This window comes from Struthio camelus, chromosome 12, assembly GCF_040807025.1.
Source record: "Struthio camelus isolate bStrCam1 chromosome 12, bStrCam1.hap1, whole genome shotgun sequence".
Classification (NCBI taxonomy): domain Eukaryota; kingdom Metazoa; phylum Chordata; class Aves; order Struthioniformes; family Struthionidae; genus Struthio; species Struthio camelus.
The window spans coordinates 18,242,489-18,267,007 of record NC_090953.1 but is presented as its reverse complement, the minus strand read 5'-3'; the positions used below and the strand labels follow the sequence as shown (position 1 = coordinate 18,267,007).

Below are 24,519 nucleotides of genomic sequence, written 5' to 3'. Positions count from 1 at the left end.
AATATTCAGAGCTGTTTTCTGGAAATGTTTAGTTATTGTATTTAAGACTTCATAAACTGCTTAACTAAAGCCATTTCAGCACAGTTTAATTGAATTCCTGCATGGTAATGTGTCAGAGTCTCTGTATGGGGCTGTTGCCTTGTACTTTTTTGATGGTTGCTTACTTACCTAAGAAAGCTGGGTATGTGACTGTTCTTCGTTATTTGGTCAGCGCAAAGCAATCAGCCTGTGGTACTAACTTTTCCTTCCAGATGGAACAAGAAATGAAATATGCCCTCAATTGCTGAGATTCTTGGAAAATTTGCGCCTACTTTCAGATCTGAGAAATGAGCGCCTGCATAAATAGCAAATTATATCATGCCGTTCCTAGCAGGAACTGGGAAAGGCCGTGGATTCTTGCAGCTGCATCTGGAAGTTTGGGCTAGCCTCTGATCATAGCTAAGTGGATGATTTGGTTATTTTTGTGACTGGAACGGAAATCAGGAGCAAACCAGCACAAAATCTGTAATTCAGGCCTTCCTAGTTTTGCTTCTTCTGGATCATCTTGGGAAGCGGAAGAGGAATGGAAGGGTGGCAAGAGAGGAAGAGTGCAAGTTTATGAGGTGGGCGGGGGACCGTAACAATAATAGAAACTGGGGGAAATGCTTTCTAGAAGGGCTCCTTGGAACAAGGGGGATCAGGCAAACCAGCTGCCCCTGGTAGGTAGGGCTGTGGAGCAGAGGAGGAAGGCCTGTGGCACTGCAATTGAGTGACATAGAGGGCTAGGCATCGGAATGAGGGAGCTGGGAGCCAGGATCCCAAGTCTAACCTTGGACCTGTACAGCTGCATAATTTTCAGAGAAATATGTGCACCCCAACTTCAGTGAACATTCATCTTTTTCTCGTACCATTCTTTTAACTATTCTCTTTGGCTGCTCTCCCAATTCATTCCACAAGGTGGCTTTTTGCACACTTGTGTTAAAACAAGATGCCTCTGCTGTGTGCCAGGTCAGTGATTTAGCTCACCAATGAGTATTTTCTACTATTTTATTCACTTTGGGAATTTCTAGTAATCGCTTTATAAAATGGGGAAGGATAGCTGAATCAGATGAATAGCTATCCTAATGCTGAAGGGGGGGGTAAGCCTGAGCTCCAAAGCTAATTGAGCCCTTAATGGATCCTTTATGAGCAGTGTTGATAATCTCTACTGCATGATGTCTCTTTCCTGCTAATCTGCCAGAAACTTTCCCAAGCAACACGCTTTATGAAAACCAGTCATTGTGTAAACTCTTACAAGTGTGTGGCACCAATCATCTCCATGTTTTTTAGAGGGAGTGGGAGCAATTATATGATCACAGCTATTGAAGGGTTGATACACTTCTTGAAAGGCTTTTTTTGCAGCTCTGTTCTGTGTTAGAGCAGATAAGCTTGAGAATTTCAAGCTAGATGAATTGTTTTTTGGAGGTAGCAGCTTGTTCCCCACCAGCCTTCTTTCCCAGGAAGCTGGCAGACCATCTCTACTATGATAAAAGATAGTGTCTAGTATAAAATACCTCCAGTCCTAATTTGAAAAGCACTGAAAAATTAGCAAGAAGTGGTGAGTGACAGCAGCTAGCTCTCAAAAGGCATCTTTCCTTGATGCTGTTCAGATATAAGGAGAAAACAGGCTGTGGGCAAATCAGTCATGTATGTGTAAACTGACTATACTGTCCCTTTCCAGTCACGTGGTAGGGAAGGGTCCGGTCCAGGCACCTATTCCCCTTTACTAGGGAAAAGTTTATAGTCCTCCTAGTCAAAAAAGAGTAGGCAGAACTGTCTTTTCAACAATCTCGTATTTCTGTGAGGCTGCGCAGAACAAGTGTGCCCGTTTTGTTTCCAAGTTAGCCTGAACTGGTGGAATCTGGCTCATACAGTGCCTGAAGGGAGAACTGAATCACTTATCTTTTAACGTTGGAGATCATCCTCCAACCTGCCAGCAGCCCAATTCTTGGAATACTTTCCTCTTATATGGAATTTAAGAGGACCAGCTATTATTTTAATGATTCTCTAAGATGACAGTGTCACCATCATTAAGCTACACGTTTGCAGAAGCTGTGCAAGTCAGAGGTTAGAGCTGGAGATAATGTCTGAGACCTGAGAAGATTTCTGAACAATTTGGTGAAAGTGGCTTGGAAAATCAGAGACAAACATGCACAGAATCTTCGAACTGGCCTCAAATGTCTTTTAAACGGACCATTTATTTTACAGATTTTTACACTTTTTCTTATGCCTCTCTGATGTTTAAGAAAAAATGCAAATGTATTTTCTCTGGCAGGGCCTGAGCTTTAGGCTATAGATCAAACAGGTTCAAACATTTTTTTGGCTTTTTTTTTTTTTAAACTTAGCCATTTATTTTGATTGATTCTTTTACATTTCCATCAACAACTACTCATATAGAATTTCAGTGTGGTCTGGCCAATCGTCTTGATACAGAGACAAAAATCTTCAGTATTGGTTAACCAAGCTACTAAGAGATGTATATTTTCATCCTGAAGTGTGGGGTCATCCTTGCAATGTTGTAGATGTCTTGTCTTCAGTCTTCTGGAAGCTTCCAACTCTAAATAAGTGTTTAAATGCTAATTCATTGGCTCTGAGCTCTCTTCTCAAGTCAATGCCCCGCCTTCTCTGCTGCAAGTAGCAATGTTAATCCTCATTCCTCTAATGTACCTGCATGCAATGGGCAATGGAATTAGGATTACACACAGTTACTTCGATTCTGCAAAACTCTCTCCTTACAACTGTACTACTGGAAAGTGCAGCTGTTTTTTGCATTGCTGAAAATTGGCTGACTTTGCAGCAGCATCTAGACCTTCTTGGATGCTTGATGAAACATCATCATAAAAATACAGCGCTACTAGTGCTCCTGCTTATATTATTAGTGGATGTGTAAGTACTAAAAGTGTTTCTTGCTATCACAAGAACTTGTACACAGAGGATGCTGCAGAGAACTCCTCTCTGTCCATGTCTCATTTGCTTGATCTATCGCCTGGAATTGAAAAGGTCCAGGAGGCTCACACGTAAATAACTCTGAGACTTCCATGATGTTCCCCTCTGTCTCAGTTTTGATTTTCTTTCTTTAAAGAAAGTTAGTCCTTTGCTGTTTAAGTGGCAAAGAAAACTTCAAAAACATGGAGTTGGATGCAGGCAGTGCAGATCTGTAGTCTGCAGAGAGCCTGTAACAACAACAATGGGAGGTGTGAACTGCTGCCTTTATCCATTAGGTGTTAGCTCCAGTATTCAGCAGTGGTGTGTAATTGTCTATATTAAGCATTTCATTCCTTAAGTCAGAAAAAAAGATAGGAGGCCAGAGAACTGCATGACATATGATGGGAGGCATCGAGTGGCCTTTGGGAGCCGCATCTGGTTGTGCATGTTACAAAGGAGACAAGTTTTAGGTCAATGTCAAGCCCCACAGGGATGGAAACCAAGGAGCAGAGCTGGTAGATTTTGGCAGCTCTGAGCTCAAGTTTACCTGTGAGCAGAAATGTTACCACCCTTCATTTCCATTCCTACTCTGACTGTCATTAAATAGGCGAGTATTAAGATATTTCTAAGACTGAAACTACTCTGATCATCATTCAGTAGGAAAGTATTCAAACATAAGACCAAAATGAGACAAATATGAAGCCATATTGAAATATGAGTTAATGTTTTTTATTACGAGACCAAAAGCATCATTCTGTTACAAGCTTAGGAAAGCAAAACAAAAATGTTTCTTTAGTGGTCATCCAGATAACAGTATTCTGCTTGTGCTAGGCATCTTTCCTATTCCAAAGAGGCTGACAAATTAAGTCCAGCAAGTACCTAATTTCACGTTGCCCTAAGATTGCTTAATTTATATTCTGCAGATCTGCACAGAACTTCATATGATTGCTTAAAATACTGTTTATAATAAAGTGTTATGATATTAGTATACGCTACTTATTGTGGTAAAGCTATTCCTGCTTATAGAACAGTCTATGGCTGATATCCATAGCTGAGCCCACTACTACCTGCACCGTAATTTTTGTATGCCGAGTCTTTTTTGTGTTTTACTTTTCTATAAGCAAAGTTACAGTGCGTAAACCTACCTCCCTGAATCTCATTCTCTGTTTTATGAAGTGTTTCATTTTGTGTATACCATTTCCTCCCACTCCACCCACCTTCCTCAGTCTGTAACGTTTATCTGAAGGCTAGCAACCAAAAAATCTGAAATAAATATTTTTGTCCTGTCTTGTCTTATTGCAGCAACTGCTATTCTTTGGCCATATAAGTAAGGAGAGAACTACCTATGTGCTTATAGCAGCTTTATGCATCTGATGCATGCAGCCAGCCTGAAGTCACCTTTGAATCCCTAACAGTCCCTAACTTGTCACATTTCAGATGTCTTTGTGAGAATAATAAATGTTCTGTTGTGGGAATGATAAAATAGTCCCTACCTCTCCCCCCCTCCCCCCCCCCCAAAAAAAAAAAAAAAAACTTAAGTGGAAGATCACATTTCAGAATACTAGAAATTTAGGCCAGGTGTTAGAAAAACAAATACAAGCCCACATTTTTTGCATTTTCTTCCTTGTTTGTCCATGGAGCTGCTAAACTTAAAAAACAAACAAAACCCTTCAAGCTAGGAAGATGAGGCTTTTGCCCAGAAATTCAGAAGATGACTAGAAGTTTTTCTTTTCCTTTCTTTTTGTCATCCTTATTTTGTAAGAAGCTGATGGATTAATACTTAGATTGTGTGTGTACGTACATGCATGCTTATGTAAGTGTTTGCATGCGTTCTTTTGTAGTTGCTGTATCTCCGATAACTTTTTGAAGTAACTATCAACAAAACAAACTGCAGTTATGAGTTTCCCAGTGACATAAATTCTGGAGCAATCTGAATTTATCTTGCAAAGAAATATGTCATAATGAGGAACAGTTTATCTCACACCAAAGATCTTGATAGGCGATGTAATAGTTCAACAGTTGACATCACTAACCTTTTATTGAGTAGAAGCACTAGAACTTGATCTAGTGATTTTATGTATCAGCCAGAGCTGGTTGTGTCTGTCATCTTATATGGATCCTCTACAAACATCCTAGTGTACTTTTTTGAAAAATAATTGGAAATGTAACCCACATAGTTCTTTTAATGCAAACTGAAGGGGGCTTAATTTTCTTCCATTTCTTATTCATAGTTAGGAATGATAACCTTGCCACGCTGTCATCAAATGCCATTTCATAATTGAAAATCCAGTTGCAGAAATCCAATTGATAGACCATTTCTATTGTATTTACCCTCTGGAGCATAAATTGTTTTAAATAGGGAAATTCTATTTCTGAGATAAGACCTAACATTTCATCCTAGAGATATTTTCCCTGTCCCTTACAGCTATAAGGATATTGTGAAAAAGAGCAATATAATCCATTAAGTAGTGTTTATGCTTAAAATGTTAATACAGTTGTTCCTGAATGTATTTCTGAAATTACTGTAGAACTAATTTTTAAACAATAAACCTTGTCCCATTTTTGCTGTTATTGTTTGTCACAAAATGTACTAAATGAAAAGCTCCCATAAATATGAACTTCATGTCTTTGTCCTTACGTGGGTCACATTCCAACGAAGGATGTATGTGAATGTTGTTAAGCGTGTGCTTAAACATCACAGTAAGTGCTTATAGCTGAGCCTGTTTTTGTGTGTGTTACTGAGGCAGCACTGTGCTGTTGATAGCAAGAGCAACCTAATTTCTCTCTCAGTGAGATGCTGGTTGCATTCTCCACTCCTTCCAGGTAGAGGAAGCAGTGTGGATTTCTTCTATTTCGTTTCAAATTTGAAACTGCAAAAGGGAGAAGAGTCTCTCCTTTGGTGTTGGAGAGCAGTTCATTTCCTTATGTTTATTCACAGACCCTGGGGAAAAATTTTTGTTTGGAGTTGGGGGCTGAGCAGTTTAGTAACCCAGGACAGGAAGCATCTCTGGCGTATGAAAGGCCTTTAGGATATGGGAACAAACTTGGAAAACCAGAGCATCTGGTGAAAGAAAGAGGAAATCAGATTTGCCACGGGATATGAGACAACACAACAGAAAGCTACTTTGTACTCCCTTGAAGAGGCCATTTTAATTTTCTTACAGACAGCTCTGAAGACACGACGCTAACATGTAAACTTCCATCGTTCTACAGTTTGCTGTCTGTCTTTGGTTGGATTATAAGTCCTCCTGTTTGCCATCTGTTTTTACCTCAGCACAATTTATTACTCTCCCTTTGAAAATCCTTGACCAAATTTGAAGTAACATCTTCCATGAAACAGCTACTGAGGACAGTAACTTAGCAAACAGGAAGTTTAAGTCTGCGTACCTCCCCACTGCTGTTGTCAGTGAATAGCTGTCTGAGCCTGGCGGCTCAGTGGAAAAGGCAGGACCTTGCACCTTTTGTCTCGATGTTGATTTGGTCAGTAGCTTCTCCCTCAGGTCATAGTTTGATTTTTTTTTTTTTTTTTTTTAACTATTTCAGAATTTTTTCATTCCAGAGCTCCTACCGGAGAAATTCCAAGCAATGTTTCAAGGGGAAGGTTTTCAAATAAGTATATTTAGTTTTCCAGGACGATTCAGAAAAAGAATTATATTCCTGGAATATCCACTTGGACAACTAGCAGCGGAGTTGGTTATGCCAGTTCCTGGATATCCAGGTAAAGCAGCAGCACAATACCTGTAAAACCTGTATCTGCCTGTGTACATGAGTACCTGTGGTCTTCCGAAAGATCCTGCCCGAGAGCAAATGAGCCTGCTGCATTTCCTTTTACAGCATGTGAAATTCACTGCAGTAGATAAGCACATCTATTTGACTTTTTTTTTTTTTCCCCTCGTTCAAAAATTTCTCACCAGTTTGCCATCAATTACAAAGAACAAAGACAAGTTCACTTTCTCATCCAAATACATCCTTTGGCTGGTTTGGAGAGAAGGTATGTTCCATTTGCTTGCTTTGTGCCTTAGGGAACATTCAGAGGGTTTTCTGGGTTTTTGTATGTGGGGGTTTCTTTTTTGATGAAGGAGAAAAGAAAGGAAGGATGGAGGTAAAAGAAAAAAAGCGAGATGTAGAGGAGTCGAGATCACCTGAGAAATTGAATTTAATTGATTCTAAAAAGTCAGAGATGTTTTCCCTTAATTCTTAAAATATTCTTTTAGCGTTTCTCTGTAAAGCACAAATACACGTGCACAGACACTCACCCAGCAGTGTATTTAACAGTAATATCTTTTCCATCTTTTTCATAAGTTCTGGTATCTTATAAAATTTGAGTTTTTTTATTGGAACAAGGAAGTAAGGACATGAGTAAAAAGTGTATTTTTTTCCCTTAAAAAAAAAAAAAAAGCTTGGAACGTGTTGTTCAACAGCATGCACGTTGATGTGATTACACTACCTGCTGCCTAGGCAATGGCAGGTTCTCTGAAAATCTTGATCGTGTTCAGGAGGAAACTGTCCAAGAGCACTAGGAGCTGGGCTAAAGGCAGCCTGTGAACTCATGAGAGCAAAACATCAAGACTTTTGGAACCCTTCCTGGGAAGGGTTTGCAAGCTCTAAACGCTAACCGTGGGGACAAAATGTGGCTCAGAGCATTGATCTCAATAAGAACCAAGGAAATGGAAAATAATTTATGTGGGAGACTAATGTGTAATTAAAAATATAGTGAGAACTTTTTTTTTAAACAAAATATTGTGCTGCTTAGCAGTTACCTGAAATATTGCTTGACTCTAAAGGTTTACAGAGCATTTTGCTTGGCACTGGGTTGCAGTCTGTTATTGCTGTTCTCACGGGTAGTGACAGTCGCTCATAACACCAAGAATCGTATTGCAACTACTACTTTTGCTGCTTTAGACAGGATACAGATTGGACAGGCGTTACGGATGGAATGAGGAGAGACGAGAAGAATTGTTTGAATCTGGCATTCTCCTGAAAAAGATGCAGAAGAAAAAGGTAAAGAACGTAAAGAATTTTCTTGTATTTAGAGTATCTTGTTAAATAGAGATAGAAGAACTTTATTTTACCCATGGGCTGAATCTAGTCATGCATACTGGGGGAATTTGTACTTTAAATATTTGTAATACTCCTTATAGTCTCCTAGTAATTTTAAAAGATTAACTACGAAGTGAGCATGTGGAGGCTGCAAGTCAAGAGTAAACTGCTATGAACATACCAGCTCTTCTGAATGCTGCGGATTTCAGTAGGAGGCATTCAGGAGGCAGTACTCGTGAAGCATTTGTGGTTTGACTGTTAGGCAACTTCAGCTATCCTTTCTTCTTCCCCAATACCAGTTGTCCTACATCTGAATTTTCACAGTTATTTCAAGTCAAACATCAGTGAATTACTTTTAAATATTTGACTGTAAACTCCTTGTTCAAGATCGCACACTAATTATATGGCCAAGATGGGGGTATTTTGGATCATTGTCCCATATTCTAACCTTATGCTGTACTTCTCATTTTTATTCATAATTACAAATCTTCATCTTTATCAGAGCATGCTGTTCCTCATAAAAGATCAAGGATAAATCTGTATAGAGATACCAATATTTGGTATTACTTGTACAATTCATGAGGATGTGATAGTAAATAGCAAAATAATATAATTTTAGATTAACATCTGAAAAAACATTTCCTCATTCTTTCAATCTGGATCAGCTAGCTAGAGTATCTTTCCCATCCTGGGAAAGCAGTACTTCAACTGAAGCAATACTTCCAGCAAAACTGGAAAGACCTTGTTTGAATTAGGCTCATTCCCAGGACTCACTTGAATGAATGAAATTTTCTATTAGATATTGTTTTCCTTCTGTTGACTCAGGAACAGGGCCCTGAGCAACCTGATCCAGTGTCAGTCAGCCCTGCTTTAAGCATGTGGCTGGACCAGAGGAACTCCTGAGGTTTCTAAACTATATTGTATCTTCAATGGGAGCAGAATTAGATTCCCAGTTGTGTTCTCGTATTTTACAGTCCCTTTTGTTAGTCCTTTTAAACAGATGATCACATTTAAGACTTACGCTGATGTTTTTAAAAAAAAAAAAAAAAGGGGGGGGGGGTTTAAGCAATTCTAAGCTAAAATTTTCATTTTATAACAAATGTTCTTTATGTACGTGTTCCTCATGAAATAACATCATTTATCACTAGTGGATTTTTAAAATGTATTAGTAATCATTCACTCAATTTCATTAATTTCACTGTGTTTTTTCATTATTGTTGCCACTCTAGTTGAAAATAGCCAAGCAACTGTGACACGTGTGTAAGGAAGCTAACTTAGCATTCCTTCTTCCTCCACGTGTGTTCTAACTTTAGTGTGCGCTGATTTTGTATCTGCCATGGGATGCTTGCTCCATACAATGCCATGTGGCTGAAGAGATAAAGCTTTATAGAAAGAGAACATCCAAATCAAGCTCAAAGCTTGACAGGCTTCAGCTTTCCTGGCTATTACATACAAGACTGCCACTGATAACTTTGGATTGTTTATAGGTTTCAGGCTGGTGCAAAGCAGTGGTTTCTTCACAATTCCTGGTCAGTGTTTTCATAAAACTAAAATATCAAAGGAGAGGACAAGTCTAACTTCCTGTCTAGTAAAAGTACTTTAGCGAAGTTTTGGGATACAGCACTCCTGATTCTGCTAAAACTATCACAGTTTTGCAGTACTGTAAACGTAACAGAAGTGGGGCTCCTGTTCAGCAGCCATTTTCAAAGTGTCTCTTACACCTGTTCATAATCTATAAGGAGAACAAATATGAAATTAAGAATTACTCCAGTCATAGGATCCTTGTCTACAGCAGTGATTTCAGTTTGGCATATAGAATTGCAGCACCAGTCTTTAAGAAGTATGGAATTTTTCAGAAAGCTTCTCTAGTGGAGAATGTCCTCTCACAGGGCAGAAACTCAGAGTGCACCAGTAGTAGATCTAAGGCTCCAAGGAACTGTGGTGTGAACATTCCTGTAAATCCTCCACTATAAAACTCTGAGGGGAAAAATACCTTTGCCAGGTCGTAAAAGTTGCAAATCATGACTTAAGGATAGGTGTGATTTCTAACTGGAGTCTAATCCATAAAAATGTTTTTGTCAGGCTAGTAATTGGAAATCAGCTTCTCAATGCATAGACCCTAGCAAAGAGATCTTGTGAGTCTGGATGAAATTCAGAGAGGAATAAAGGAGAGGACAGTTGCAAATGGTCACTCAGAGGATGCCTGATGTCCAGACAACAGACCCTGTAGCCAGCGTGCTCTGAGGCAGTATGTTCCCTGACTAAGACAGCTGTGCCTTTTCTGCCTTCCCTTGGCCCCTCTAGCCAGGTGATGCAGCTGCTGGGCCACCTCACTTCACTTCAGTGCCTCTGGTTAGCAGCTTTGAACTCCACTATCCTTAAACCTGTTCTCTTGGGGAGGAAAATGCCACGGTAATGTCCAGCAGCTGCCCTCCTTGAAAGTAGTTCTCTGGTAGTAGAATAAAGAAGTGTGCAGTATCTTGCACTGCAAGTATATCTGTCTGTTTGTCAGTATAGCTGAATCTGTCCCATTCACGTGGCGCTGTCTAGAGAAGGACCAGGAAAGCATGTGCTAAGCTGGATTTGGAGCCAGTTAGTAAGCTTATAGTTTTCCCCCATTATGTAGTAGATGGTATGTGAAACTTGAGGAAAACGCTGCAGCGTTTGGGCTGCAGTGTGGGTGACGCGCTACAGTGCAAAGCAGGGGCTTTGCTGTCCTCTGGGCTGTCCCCAGCCCCGGGGCCCTGGGCTGCACTTCGGGCTGTGAGTGGTCCGTGCGCTGGCGGCTACCAGCGGGGAGCCTCAGAGCTGACAGATGGCGTTGACCTTCTGTTTTTCTCCTGCTGAAATAAAAGGAGAAATAATTTCACTGTGAGTGGCATTGAATAGTTTGTGTGATCTGAAAGAAAATATTTGGCTTGGTTTAATTTTTTTCTTCTCTTTTCCAGTTGCTTTCCCACCCTATACAAACTTGCGTTAGTTTAGGGGCAAAAGCTTAATTTTGGCATTAAAACCTCATAAACACAATGCTTCAGAAATGTAGGGAAGTGGCGCATTGCCCCCGGGGCAGCCATGGACCCTCTGCTGGTGTGGCCCCACTGCCAGTGGGGCATCCTGCATGCCCCCATAGCCTCCCTCGGGTGGGACGTGGGTGACCTTGTGGCTCTTCTCCCACCCTCCTTTCCTAAGGGGAACAATAAGTTGTCCTGGAACAAGGAAAAAATAGCAGAAAGCTTTGTGCTGTTTAAAGAGAAACTTTGCCAAAGGATGACGTTTTGGCTATTGGAGCTAAACTAGAGCTTGTGTAACCTGGCTTCACTTGCTGGGGCGGTTCAGTCTTTGTACTGTGTTTCCTCGGTCTTAAAATCAGTAAGGATATCTTCCCTGTGACTCAGCTCACTATTGCTTAGCTAGACTATCAGCTTCTTAGGGATGGTGGTTTTCACTACTGTCTTGTACGGAGTCTGGCACTGTAAGTCTTGCTGGTCTTCGTCAGAGCTCTTAGGAGCTTCTGTTACACTACTGCTATTTTTAATTTTCAGAAGGCCTCTAAAAACTTAAACTCGTGTAGGAAATATGGTTGAGTAGCTCTTGTCTGATTCCTCACAGGTCAATAATATCTGAAGGAAGTGTCTGGTAATTGCAGTCCAGTTGTTAGTCAATAGATGTCTATCTTGAAAAATCTATCTCCACAACTGGACTCTTTCCCTGGCGGTATCATCAGCTAAGCCAGATATTTAAGCACTCTCTTCCTGATTACATACTTGAGGAAAAATTGCATTTGACCTCTTGCTAGCAAACTGAAACTTTGGAACAAAGGACAGAAATCAGTGTGCCTTCTAAAGACTAACGCAACAGAGATGCCCCTTATTCTGAAGAAGGCAGTTGTGCATTCTGAGCACCTACTCCTGTAGGATATGAAGTCACCATAAAATATCATATATCCTTGATCTAGCATCTGATGGAGATATTTTGCCTAAAGCAAACTTGTTCTTCCAGTGAAAGGATGGACTCTGGTACAAGCCTGCAGTTCTTCAGGATGCTGGGCACTTCGTGATTGTGCTGTGAATTGGCGAATTAAAAATAATGACCCTGTAATACACGGTCACACCTTTTGGATAAACTCAACAGAGATGAATCAGTGGCTGCCCAGGGCCAGCTCCTGAAATTGTTGGAATCAAGTCTGTGCAGGGATGGATTAAAGATCTTGAAGGCTTCGATACTTAACACTGCCTATCTTTGCTCAGTCTATTGCTTGTATGTTAAAACGTATTTTCTTCGGCCTATGGGAAAGAGACTTTTTTCCAATATATCATGTGTCAACTCAGTGTAAGTCTATGTGTGTAGATCTGAGGTTCTTTAGCATTTTTGCTAAAGATTTGCTGTAGGGCCATTTAGATGGGATTTACTTCTTTCATTTCTCTCTCTTACCACTAACCTATTCTCAAGCAGGGTTTCTAACAGTGACTTCTGGTGTTTTTCTTGTGTCTGCCCTCCCCCCCTTCCCCCCCCCAGAAGAGGATTGTTTTCTTCTAGCTTTTGAATGAAGCAATTTTGGGGGGGGTGTATCTCAATAAACTTGTGCTCCCTGCTTGGTTATTTCTTGATTAGAAACAGAGGAAGATAGAAATATTGGGAGGAAAGAGATCACCAGATCCTCAAGCTCAATCCCTGTAATAGCAGAAAACCATACAGAAGATATCTAGTCTAGAAAGAGCCATAGTACATCTACTCTGCATGCCTTTGTACATAACACCATAAAACTCACCTCTTAGCCCCCTCCTCCCCCCCCAACTTGTATCTATTGTAGAAACCCAAAGGCCACAGCTGTAACGTGCAGGAAGAGAGGTTAAGGACACTGCCAACATGCTATGCATTGTCATGTCTGTTCAGCCTCTCTTAATGTTGTTTTCTTCGGAGGCTTTCTCATCCTTTCTGCCCACGTATCTCAGCTGTGATCCTGAGGGCCACCTGAAGTGGCAGGGGAAGAAAAAAAATCCACTAAACTTTGGATCTCTGAAACAGAAATGGCTTACTAATTCCAATGTGTACAGCTTCCCAGGGTTTGTGCTAACATCCCCAGGTAGCCCAAGGATGTCCTCCTGATATATTTACCAGATTTCTTGGGTACCTAGTTCTTGCGAATATATTTGTCTCTGAAAATTTATAAAGGATCTGTTTGTAGATCTCTCTTCAGTCTGAGGCATGCAGCTGAGCAATGAGTTAGCAGGCAAGCCAAATGTATTGCTATTGCAGGGAAGGGAAGAAAGCAGGGGTAGAACTGTAGGGATGTCATCTCTCTTTGATTTGCATTTGGGACAAATGAAAAATAACTGCACATCAGTAAGGCACTGAAAGAATATTTAAGGGAATAAGCTGAGACTAGCTTGAAGATTTATCTCACTGAAATTAGAACCGAGCATCTGAATGTGAGTTGATACAACTAATCTTAGAAATGATGGCTGTTGGGCCCTGGCTCGCTAACACCTAGGATGTGGGGGTACACAAACTGACTAGCTGAATATAGTTTAGGAGCGGGGCCTGGTTATTTCATTATTGTTGTTATTTATGTCCTGATACTTAGAGTTCAGGCCTCATGCCAAAGCGTGTACCATGTAAAAATGATCTCTGCCTTGCCTTGTTTCAAGTCTACAATCATGCTGTGAGTGAGGGGGGCAGAGCAAGTAAGAACCTCCATCAAGCTGGATTTTGAAAGTTATTAAGGAGCCTAGAGCAGCTTTTGCTTGTGAACATGGTTTAACTCTTGCATTTGAGTACCTGTTTTCAGAAGTTTTGCATGCAAAGTGTTTTCCATATCATGTTAGCGTGAAGAAAACTAGAGCATGTTGCAATAATGAAAGGAAAGGGAAAACGTCTTAAAACATCTTCAAATATGCTCCATATTCTTATACTGGACAAATCAGTACCATCAGTAGAAATGTACACGTTTCCACCACTCAGAAATCTGGACTTCTGTTTCATTGACTTCTTTTCAAGCCTTTCAGCAGTGAGAGGCACAGTGAGTTCAAGTGGAAACTATTCCCAAAAGTTCTATGGCGAAGTGACTTTGCCTCGTATTTATGAATGGCACAAAATTTAACATCTGTCAGGAAAAATATCCTGTGTCTATACTAGGAAAATTATCTCTTGCTGATGTTAAGTGTCAGCAATATTGCAGCTGAATCACAGATGAATGTGCTTTAGCTGCCAGCGTACCCAAGGACAAAGTCTGTTCAGAACCATTTTGGGAACTGGGATTAAACCCAACAATGCTAACATGGCATGTTCTGCACTTAGCTTGCAGTTGCAGGCTCTTCTGTGCTCCAAACCAGCAGTAAGTAGTGTATCTAGTGTAAACAAGGATAAAGAGAACCATCAGAAAATACCGGGGAGAAGAAAATCATCTGAAATCAAAGGGGCAAAGCAGGACAACGGTTGATGCATCTGTGGAGCAATTTCACAGGCCAGTTGCCTAACAGGAAACCGGTGAAGCAACTGCTGCCTGGCAGTGATTACCCTCACAGCAGCTTTCTGAAAATCTGCAGATGCCATTACACCTTCTGGAGAAGTTCCATGAATAAAGATTACTAAATCTATCTTTCTAAGATGTTAAAATAAAATATCATATTGGGACTTCCTTTAATTTTTGAAATTGTCAGGAATGGTAATATATTGTGACAATTGAATACAAACCTCAGCAGAACTATATCGCTACAAACCAAACACATTCCAGAACCATTCTAGTAAGTCACAGCTAATTCTGTCGTCTTAGTCAGTTTTAATTTTAATGTCCTAATCTTTTCCTTTTCTTTGCGCATCTCACTGTAAAATCCAAACGGCAGCATCTGTGACTGACTGCCTAAAAAATCTTAGTACCCTTACACTTGTGAAACAAACCAGCCTTCTGTTTGTGAGAGACATTCATGCTTCTATCTCAGTGCACCTAGGATGTGGTGTATCTTGCAACATGTTCCACTGATCTGTGGTTATGGACCTACCTAAGTGCTTTGCTGATGAGCAAATGGCAGCCTTATTTAACTGTGGTCTTTCCCTCTTCCCGCCCCGTGCCTCTGAAACCCAGTATGTTCTTGCTGCTCCTGTCTTTGGGACAGGGTGTTTATTGAAGCTGTTTACAGGAACCAGTTACTGTTAGTGGGTACTGCTGAGTGCTGACCTTAAGTGCTGCATAGTATGAGAAACAAAATGAAGATTATCTAAGCTTACAGGATGGAGGTAGTTGACAAAGTGAATTGAATAACTGATGTTTGAAGCATTTGTGTTTATGGCTGTTGTGAACCTGATTTCCCCTGGACGTTGTGAAGAAATCCAGGGAAGAAAATTGAATGGGCAGAGGCTTTAGAAATGCTTTGTGAAGTGTATAGTCCTAGAGAAGACTGTAAAGGACTTCAGGGAACAGAGTGAAGCCACTGGCTCAGGCAGCATGATGACAGATGAAACAGTTGTCAAACACTCAGTAACATGCAGTGGAAGGAATGATTTTAGCTAGTCATACATAAACTGGCTGTATAGCTCAGGAAAAAGAACAAATATCAGTGTGAATGACTCAAGGAAATTATCTGCTCAATGTGAAGCAGCAGTCAGAGAAGCAAACAAGCTGTCTACATGCTTAAGGAAAAGGGTGGAAAGTAATACTGAGATTATTATCATGCTTTGAGAGAGAACTGTGCTGTTGCTGCACCTCCCTCTCACTAGGAAACAGAAATGGAAGGGCAGCAAGTGTCCTCAGCTCCTGGAAAGACTGGAGAGTAGGGCTGTTACTGCCAAGGAGAAGATGACAGAAGACCTGACTGGCGTATGTGTGATGATGTGCGTTCTGAAAAAGCTCACGTTTTTCTTTTCACCTTTTTCATAACACATGGGCGAGAACATTCAAGCAAATTGGAAAGCAGAATTTTTACAGTTGCTTTTTTGTTTTTTTATCCTTTTTACATGCTTTCATAATGGACTAGTAAAACTCATCAGCATCAGATGTCAGTGACGCTAAAAGAATTGCCAAGCGCAATCACTAGTCACAGTAAGGGGAGATTTGAATAGACTACTAGTCCGATTTACAGTGGCAGTTCCTGTATTTCAGAATCCCTTTTGAAGTGCAAGGAAATGCTATTTGTATTATAGACAAATCTTCATTTCCATATAATCGTGGGTATATGCTCTGTCTAGTCAGTTGCTCTTTGTGCTATGATGCCTAGCACAAAGCTCCCTGATATCCGTGACTGGTCTGTCCTGCTGCTTACATTGGCCAGAGTCAAAAAGCATTGGAAGTAAACGAGAGAAGATGTGGTTGCAGCTTCTTCCTACTACTAGGTGCTCTAGCTGCTCCCCAGAGACCTTGCAGAGCAGTCATGCAATCAGCTGTGCTGATTTGTGCCAAAGGACCAGTACGTGAGCAATGCAAGAAAATAGCATACTCAACGTTTAGAGGAAGTAAAAGTTGTTTCTCAGTTGCGCAGAAGGACTGGGGTCCATGAGTCAGTTCTAAATTCTGTATCATGTGTTCAGTTCTGGTGTGGTCAAGTTCAGTCATGTCATTCATACTTGTTCCCTACTTAATACTTACTGCAGAAACAGCTCTGTCAAAAATGATAGGAAATGAACCAATATTTTGGAGCTCCCAGTAGGTCTGTGGGAGCTACGGGTTTATATGTTTTTTTCATTTTCTAATAGTAAAGGTAATTTATTGAAAAGATAAATTCTCTGACTGAGAGAGAAAGCAAAAATTCCTTCCTTAAATAATGCCTTCAGATATCTCAAAAGCTATTGCAGAATAGAAGAGAACATTCTCTTTTTCAGTTGTGGCAGGTAGGAAAAGAAGTAAAGGGCCTAAATTGCATTGAGATGAATTCTGCTTACTTTGGCTAATGCCTAGCTGTGGATAATACACTATTGGGGTATCTTTCCTTAGGAGACTGTAAAATTTCTGCCACTCGGGGTTTTAAAAATAGCTCTAGCAAGCATCTGCCAGAGCTGATTCTGCCGCAGGGAGAAGAAAAGACTGGAGAAGCTCCTAGAGTCCCTGCTATTTGTATTTTCTGTGTTTCTGTGACTACAAGATTCACGGTCTCTGTGGATTTGGTTATTCAGGTTATTTTTGAAGTAGAGTTATTGGACAATTTGATAACATGGACACAAGTGAGGTCACCAGAGAAACAAGTAGTCATAAATTTAAAGAGATTATGAGAATTATAGAGCAGTTTTGATTAAATAAAAAAGATACAGTGATATTGCAAAGGGAGCAAGGGCAGCATAGAAATAGTTTGGTCTATGTTTAGGTGCCAGAATGTCTGCGCATAAGCTTTGGGGTAGTATTTTCTTTTTGCTATCCATAGCTGATGCTTACTAATTCCAGCTGTGACAAAATTCTCTCTTTAGTTTAATGACGTCTTGACAAATTCCAGGAAGGAGATGAATTTGGATGTGAATTTAGCATCTGTTGAAGACAAGGAAGGGAGTCAAAGTCAGCCTAAATTGTGGGATAGTTTTACAGGCAAAATTAAAAGGCTGCTCCTTTGAGACGTGGAAAGGACCTACTAAGCTAGAAAAGGGCAAACAATGTTTAGTATAGGAATAATTCAGACAGGCAGAGGAATGGCCTACCTCAGTCAGTCTTTTCTGTCTCTCACTTTTATTCTGCACCTCGGTTGGGTGTAATGCAACACAATTTACATAGGTACTGGGAGGCCAAACTTGATGACTTAAGCTCTTATACCATATTGTTCTTCAGGGATATTGCAAAATAGATGTCAAATTACTCAGATTGCATTTCTGCATGTAGTTTCTGTATAATCTTCAGCTGATATTTAAGACTCTTTTCATACCACAGGGATCAAGGAGGAACTTGTAGCTCAAAGATAAAGTCCGTGCTGTTTTTGATCAGCTTTATATTTTTACACATCATAACTTTGATAAGAAGGCTGAGTAAATGAATAATGGGTGACATGCACATTCAGCCAGTTCTGAGTAAGGCTTTGCTTTTGGAAGCCTTATTAGAGCAGTGTGACTTGACAGCAAGCTCCACATCTCCCATTGCAGGGCAGCTGTGACTAGAGGATAGGGGAGATGCTGTTTCTTCCTTAATTGCCCGCTTTTTCTGTCCCTCTTTGTTAGGGGTGAGCGAGCACGTTATTGACTAGTTGGCACCGGAAGCAGTATGTTGGGGTTAGAAACCAAGTTGTTAAAAAGTATGTACTGGCAACAACAGTTGTTTTCTTTTCTTGCAAGAAAAAGAAACTTAACAAAAAACTGGAACAGAACAAGAATTACAGCCTCAAAAAGTTTTATGCCGCTGGGTCATGTGAGAGTGAGCACCCATAGCCATGGGAGGGCAGGGAGGGTAAAGAAATTAATATTGGAGTAAATACTGAGAAGGGAGGATGGGTGAGCTAGAGCTGGCGCTCATATTCACTTTCTGGGCCAGCACTGGCAATGTGCCAGAGTAGGTGAAACTGTTGCAGCAGTTTATCATATAAACAACAAAACAGGCCAGATTTATGATTCTTCATTACTCTGCTCTGATCAGCTCTTTGTGATTAAAATATATTCAGGCCCCCTTTTTTTCCAAAACTAAATGGGTTGCAGCAATGGCAAGGTTAAGGATAGACTATATATATACATGCATATGCATATATAGGCATAAAAAATTTTCTTTGAACATCTGCCCTTATGGGAGAGTAGAGAGGATAAAGGAACATAGGAGTAAGCAATGGGGACAGATTATTTCAGCAAGAGTTGGCAGTTAATGTTGGCACCATGGAAAACTTTCAACATCTAGGAACTTTTTTTTTCCATTTCAAGCTGGGTGGTGGTTGTTCAAGATGAGCTGGCAGAAGCTTTCTAGACAGCATCAGTCCTTGGATGAAAATCTATCCATGGGAAATGAAGCAGGGTAGAGAGCTGATACAGATTTCTTCTGTCACATGCTTTTGCTTGACTCACTGTTTATTTATCCTTCAGCACCTAGGGGACTCAAGTTCTCATCTGCTTCTCAGCGCTCTGGCTTCTCTTGAGGGAGTTGTGTGATTATCACTGATGCATATCTGGATTATGACTCACCTTGTTATATCACAGCTGGGCTTTCAAAGTGCTCCTCTTTCGCATGACACCCTGCTTTATGATAGGAGCCAAGCAAAATGCTGTAGGCAGGTGTGAATGTCTGCAACAGAAGAGAGGCATTGAAGCCTTCTGTGTTTTCAAAGGAGGCAGAAGAATCTTTTCTATGTTACTCTAGTCTAAGGAAGATTTCTTCCTTCTCACTCCATATCCTGTCATTTTCAGCCCTTTTATAATCCTTAGTAGAAAGAAATGCTCTGTTGTTACTCTCAGTCCTGGTATTCTGTCATGAAGAGAAGCGTGAGAATGCTCAGTGCAAACATGTGCTTCTTGCAACCGTGTGAATTGCCAAAAGGATTTAGAAAGTTGTTTTTTGTGTGTTCATAAGTGTTTCTGGTTATGTCATGATCATAACAGGTCTTAGCTGCACTTCATAGTCCGTGGAAGGCTCTCCAGCTTTTCTTTGAACCAAGAGGCCTGGGAGGCCTTTTCTAATGGTTCTGATGGCTCCACAGGCCAGGCCACTAGGGAAAGCAAAACAGAAGAAAGAGGATCTAGAATGTGTTTGGCTTCCATGGAAGGAAATATTTCCAAGTGGTAAGGGAGAGTAAAGAAAACTGATCGATATGTCATATGCTGGGTCTCTATTTTGTATTGATTTTCTGTTATAGTGCATGAGGTCTTCCAGTCTCACAGGAGGCTTGAAAGAGCAAAGTTATGGCAGCTGTGGATGAGCTATGTCATGTTTCCTGGAGTTCATTCATAACTGAGCCATCCCTGGAGAGTCAAGCTGAGCAGGATTTGGGATCACTTTAGGATAGGGATCCAGGACAAGACAGTTATTCTGTCTTGTCAAAAAATCCACTGATGTGAGAACCTTTGATTTCTGTAGTGGTTACAAAAATGTTCATAGATGCACTATGGATATTTTGATGTTTGTTTTGCATCCTCTCATTTCCTGCAGTAAAATGGTATTATTCCCTGAAACATACTTTATGGTTAGTCTGAAGATTTGATTCTTCTTTGTAGGTCTATCAGTTCTTCCTATCAAGGAATATTATTAGCTTTCCAAGTTTATGAATGTCTTCAAAAAATAGCCCTTATCTTTGTAAAAAGAAATATCTACGGAAATATCTTTGTCTTTCCATGATAAAGGTAATGCCTCAAAGTAGTGCATATTCCAGATCTTATCTGATAAAACATGGGCCGGTAGCTATGTCAAGACATGGTATTTTGGGAACCATTCTAAGTTACAAACGGAAGCAGTATGCTGGTGAAGTGTCTGTTAGCAGGTCAAGTCTCATGTTGTATTTCTTTGTCTGCATTCAGTTAGCTAAGAGGTGTCTTGGGAAGGTGTCTGCATGTGACCATAATCTTTTGAGATTGGTCTTTGTTGGTTAGGTTATCCCCTTCCTTCATGCAGAAGAAAGTGAGGAGGTAGTAGCTGGCTCAGTAAATGAAGAGTACTGAACTTTTCATAAAAGTGTGCATTTTAGGATCTGTAAACCTGGCTTCTACATCATATATATGCTGTTAGTTATAGTCTATAGGCTTTTGATTTATTGCCCTGCTTAAGCAATGACCCTTCTCCCAGGTGACGTTGCTAGAGCTGCAACTAGTGAGGTACAATATCTTAGAGGCGTTGCTCTGATTCCTGGTTTTTGCTTCTGGTCACCCATAGTTGTGGGATTCAAAGACCTGTCTTTCTGGACAGGAACTTGGTGCAGTAGGAGAGCAGACAGATCCTGCACTCCACAGAAGGGCTGGATGTTTTGGACAAACTGGTGATGAACAACCTAGTTTGTTTGTATAATTGTTTTTTTGAGTTTACATAGCAAGAATTCACTCAGTTTTTGCTTGTCTCCTAAGGAATAGTAAATGTTAGCATGAGTTTGATCTCACAAGCATAATTTACAATTGGTATACCAATAAATAGGTTATGTAGATCTTTTCAAACAAGCAGTGATGCAAGCCTGTAGCGTGTAATTATTTATGTACTACCCTCTTCTGAACAGCGTGTACACAGAAAACATCTAGGACAAATGAAATGCCTTTGAAGTGACCACACGCTTGTGACCACAGAAGTTACTTTTCAGCATCTTCTAGGCAGACTAGCTAAAAGGTGTCACTGTCTTGTTACAGGTCTAAAAGACCATGCAGTGCGTTCTGGAAGACTTTTTTCCAAACAATGTCTTTTAAAAGCATTTCTATCACAAATTCTGTTTATTTGTTCTGTTTCAAGTTATACTTTTGGAACACTGTACTCTGATTGCTTTTTCACTTCTTGAAGTCATACTCCCTTATGACATTATAATATTTTCTGCAGCAATCTACTGTGATTATAAAGTAAAAGTATTTCTAAATCATATGGAGGGTTTAGTTTGTTTTCCGAATATTTCCATCTGGTGTCAGCAAAGTTCAAAAGGCCTCATTATGTTTCTGGTCATCAAAAGTTTTATGATAAGTTTTCCTCTGCTTGCTGCCTAAGAAGTTCTTTGGAGCTTGGTTTTACCTTGTACTAACAGTAATCTTGGAATTCCAAACTCTGTAATTATTTGCATTTCATGACTTTGATAGATTGTACTTTGCAGTTTGAATCTTGACACTTTTCTGGGTTGCATTTGGATTATTTTAGCAATTAGAAACAGAAAGACTATTTCTAATGTTCACATTTTCTTACTAATTTTCAACATTCTTCCTATTAGAAAACAGTATAAAAAGTAAATTGGTGGGGGGGGTCACTTTCATGCTCTCTTCCTTCCCCCTCCTCCACCAAACTTCTCTCTTTCTGGAGGAAATAGTAGGACAAAAAGGAGAAAAACGGAAAGAAAGTATACAAAAAACAAATAGAAAACTTAAAATTTTTCAGTACAATTTAGAACACTTCTTTGGAAAACCTAACATTTCAAAACTATCAACCTTACCCTAGGGAAAAGAATAGCTTTTCTGTCCAGCTCCAGTCAGAGGCTGTGAGGAAATTAAGTTTGCCTTCTTGCAGAATGGGCCCAGGGCTGATTCTCAGGCCAACTAATTATTTCATAATCCATCAGGAAATTCTCTAGATCTCAAAGTATGCAGAAGACTGTCCCATCCAAAATATTGTGCCCTAACAGAACAGCTAGCTTCATATTCTTCTCTGCGCATGCCAGGGACCTGTGGGTTTGTGCAGGTAGAAAAAAAAAAACATCATAGCTAGGTCTGAGTGACTTCTGCAGAGCTTTTCTAGGGATGTGTCAAAACCCTCTGCTGTTCAGAGCGAGGGGTCTCCGGCTGCACTTCAGCTCCTGCCAGCTTCCCCTTGTGTGCGCTGGACTACCAACTGCACAGTACCCTCGGAGCAGGGGAAGCAAATCACAGTGCTGTGTAAGACTGAAGATCATTCCCTCCCTCTGACAGATTTCTGGACATTGTATTGCATTTTCTGTTCCTTTCATCTAGTCCACACCTTAAAGTGGAGGTTGTGATTTGGCTCTAGGTACGTGTGTTGACAAGTTGTGCTTAGGCTCTGACTCACTGTACAGACAGTATGAATAATATAGAGAGATATGTAGGTTTTTCTCTGTCTTTCTCAAGCTTGAAACTGCAGCCATAATTTCAATAGAAAATGCTAAACTTTCAAAAGGAAGGCTCTTGAAGAAAAATAAATGGAACAGTACTGATTTGTATAGATGAACATTGAAGCCTGGAAAAACATTACATTAGGGAGGTGTGACAAACATGCTTCGGCAGTACAGTATAGAATCCGGGGAATTAATCCCGTTGCATCCTCTGGCCCGGAGCTGCAAAATGTTCCAAAAGATGCAGTGATTGCTGAAGAAATAGTGGAAGTAAATTGTGTAATAATACAGAAAGTAATAACCAAGTGACTTTTACAGCATTTGTAATAGTCCACAAGAAAGTCTATTTTGCTGCAACTTATTTAGTAGTTATGTAAGTACCAAAAATGCTGTCTATTATCTGAGATGCTACACTGGTAAACTGTTATTACTGTTACTGTAGAAAGATTGTTAGCTGTCAGATTCTATTACTGGTTGTTGTGATGTTATTTTAGTATATGGTAGTCTACTCTGTCCAGGGAGATGCACATCCTGTTGCAGCCTCCTATTGCAGAATGATTTATCAAAAATAAATCCAAAGATTTTAACAACAAATATCTGTCTTTTCCAAATAACAAGAAACATCTATTTTGATTTCAGGTAAAAGTACCTAAAATCTGTTATGCAAAGGGCTACTTCTGTCTTACCATCAAATTTTCTTGTTATGCACACTGCCTACCTTTTAAATCGCAAAACCGACCTGCATACCCATGTTATTGCAGTGAAGATGTTTGCTTTGCTTTGTGTTTACTACAGCACAATGGTGTGCCATGACTGCAGCTGTGTGTCTGCCCCATGGACACAACCTAAATGTGACAAACGAGACCAGAACAGGCAGAATTTGTTGTAGCTCTTTGCATCTTTCTGTTGAAGTTTGATCTGGGTTCATGTGAGAAGAATGAGGCAGATTCTTCCCTTCCTTTTCACCCAGAAACAAAGATTTGCCTTCTCTATTGGTATAATTCCCTTTACTCAGCAGGGAAGCTGGCCTAAAACCTTCAGTTCGTCTCACTGTTCTCCAAGTGCCACAGCAAGGACATTGGGGTGACTAAAGAAGCTTCAGAGCTTATCTGCGCTATTTGGTATTCTACGTGCAGCAAGGTGTGCCTGGGAGGAGTAAAATACTAACATGTAGCTACTGAAATGCATGACTTCAGGGAAGGTGGAGATAGTACAACTAGAAAACAAACCGTGCTCTTCGCTAGTGTTCTGAGGAATGTGATCTCTTAGGTAATCATGGGCCCATTGTTCTGTTCAAAATAGTTACTTAAAAGTTGAAAGTAAGCTTGTTCTTGCTCACAGTGTAAAGATCTGGCTGAAATCCCAGGGATTTCATTGCATTTTGGATCAGATCACGTATCTGAAGACTATATAAATGTGGAGGATAAATATGGTCTAGATTATTATCAGTTCTCACATCATTGTACACAGGACTTATAAAAGCTAATTCTTAATTTCTGTAGAATCTTAAGAGTAGACATTTCTAAAACATTACCTGCCTGTGAAATAAGGACAGAAGCTTTTTTGGCTTTTACACAAACAAAATGTCATGTAAACTGTCTTAACTTTCTCTCTCATTTGTGAAAAATATGCCCAAACTACATGTGTACATGCGCGTGTACACCCACACGCACACCCCCACAGACACACAAAGTTCTAGCAAAGGACCAGCTACTAAAACTGGAAAGTCAAGAGGGATTGTTCTGCTCCAAGGGCAGACTTTCCACAGATGTTTGCTTGTATACATGACGGGCTTGACTGGAGATGAATAGACAGTACATAAAATGCACACTTGCCCTCCCCCACTTGTCTTGTTATCTGATTTTGTAAAGCATTTTAATTAACCCCACAGAATTGCAGTAAACTGCAGGAA

At 40.2% G+C, this 24,519-nt stretch overlaps 1 protein-coding gene across 2 annotated transcripts in view; it reads left to right on the top strand.

Annotated features, from left to right (window-relative positions):
• Nucleotides 1-24,519, top strand: part of THSD4 (thrombospondin type 1 domain containing 4) — a 428,840-nt gene that overhangs the window by 9,110 nt on the left and 395,211 nt on the right. Inside the window, exons 1-2 of one of the 2 annotated variants that reach the window (XM_068958768.1) lie at nt 6,610-6,661; nt 7,850-7,944. The exons of the other annotated variant lie outside the window; for it this stretch is intronic. The gene's annotated coding sequence lies outside the window, so the exon portion shown is untranslated. Of the gene's footprint in view, nt 1-6,609; nt 6,662-7,849; nt 7,945-24,519 lie in introns of those variants that run through there. 2 annotated transcript variants of the gene reach the window in all.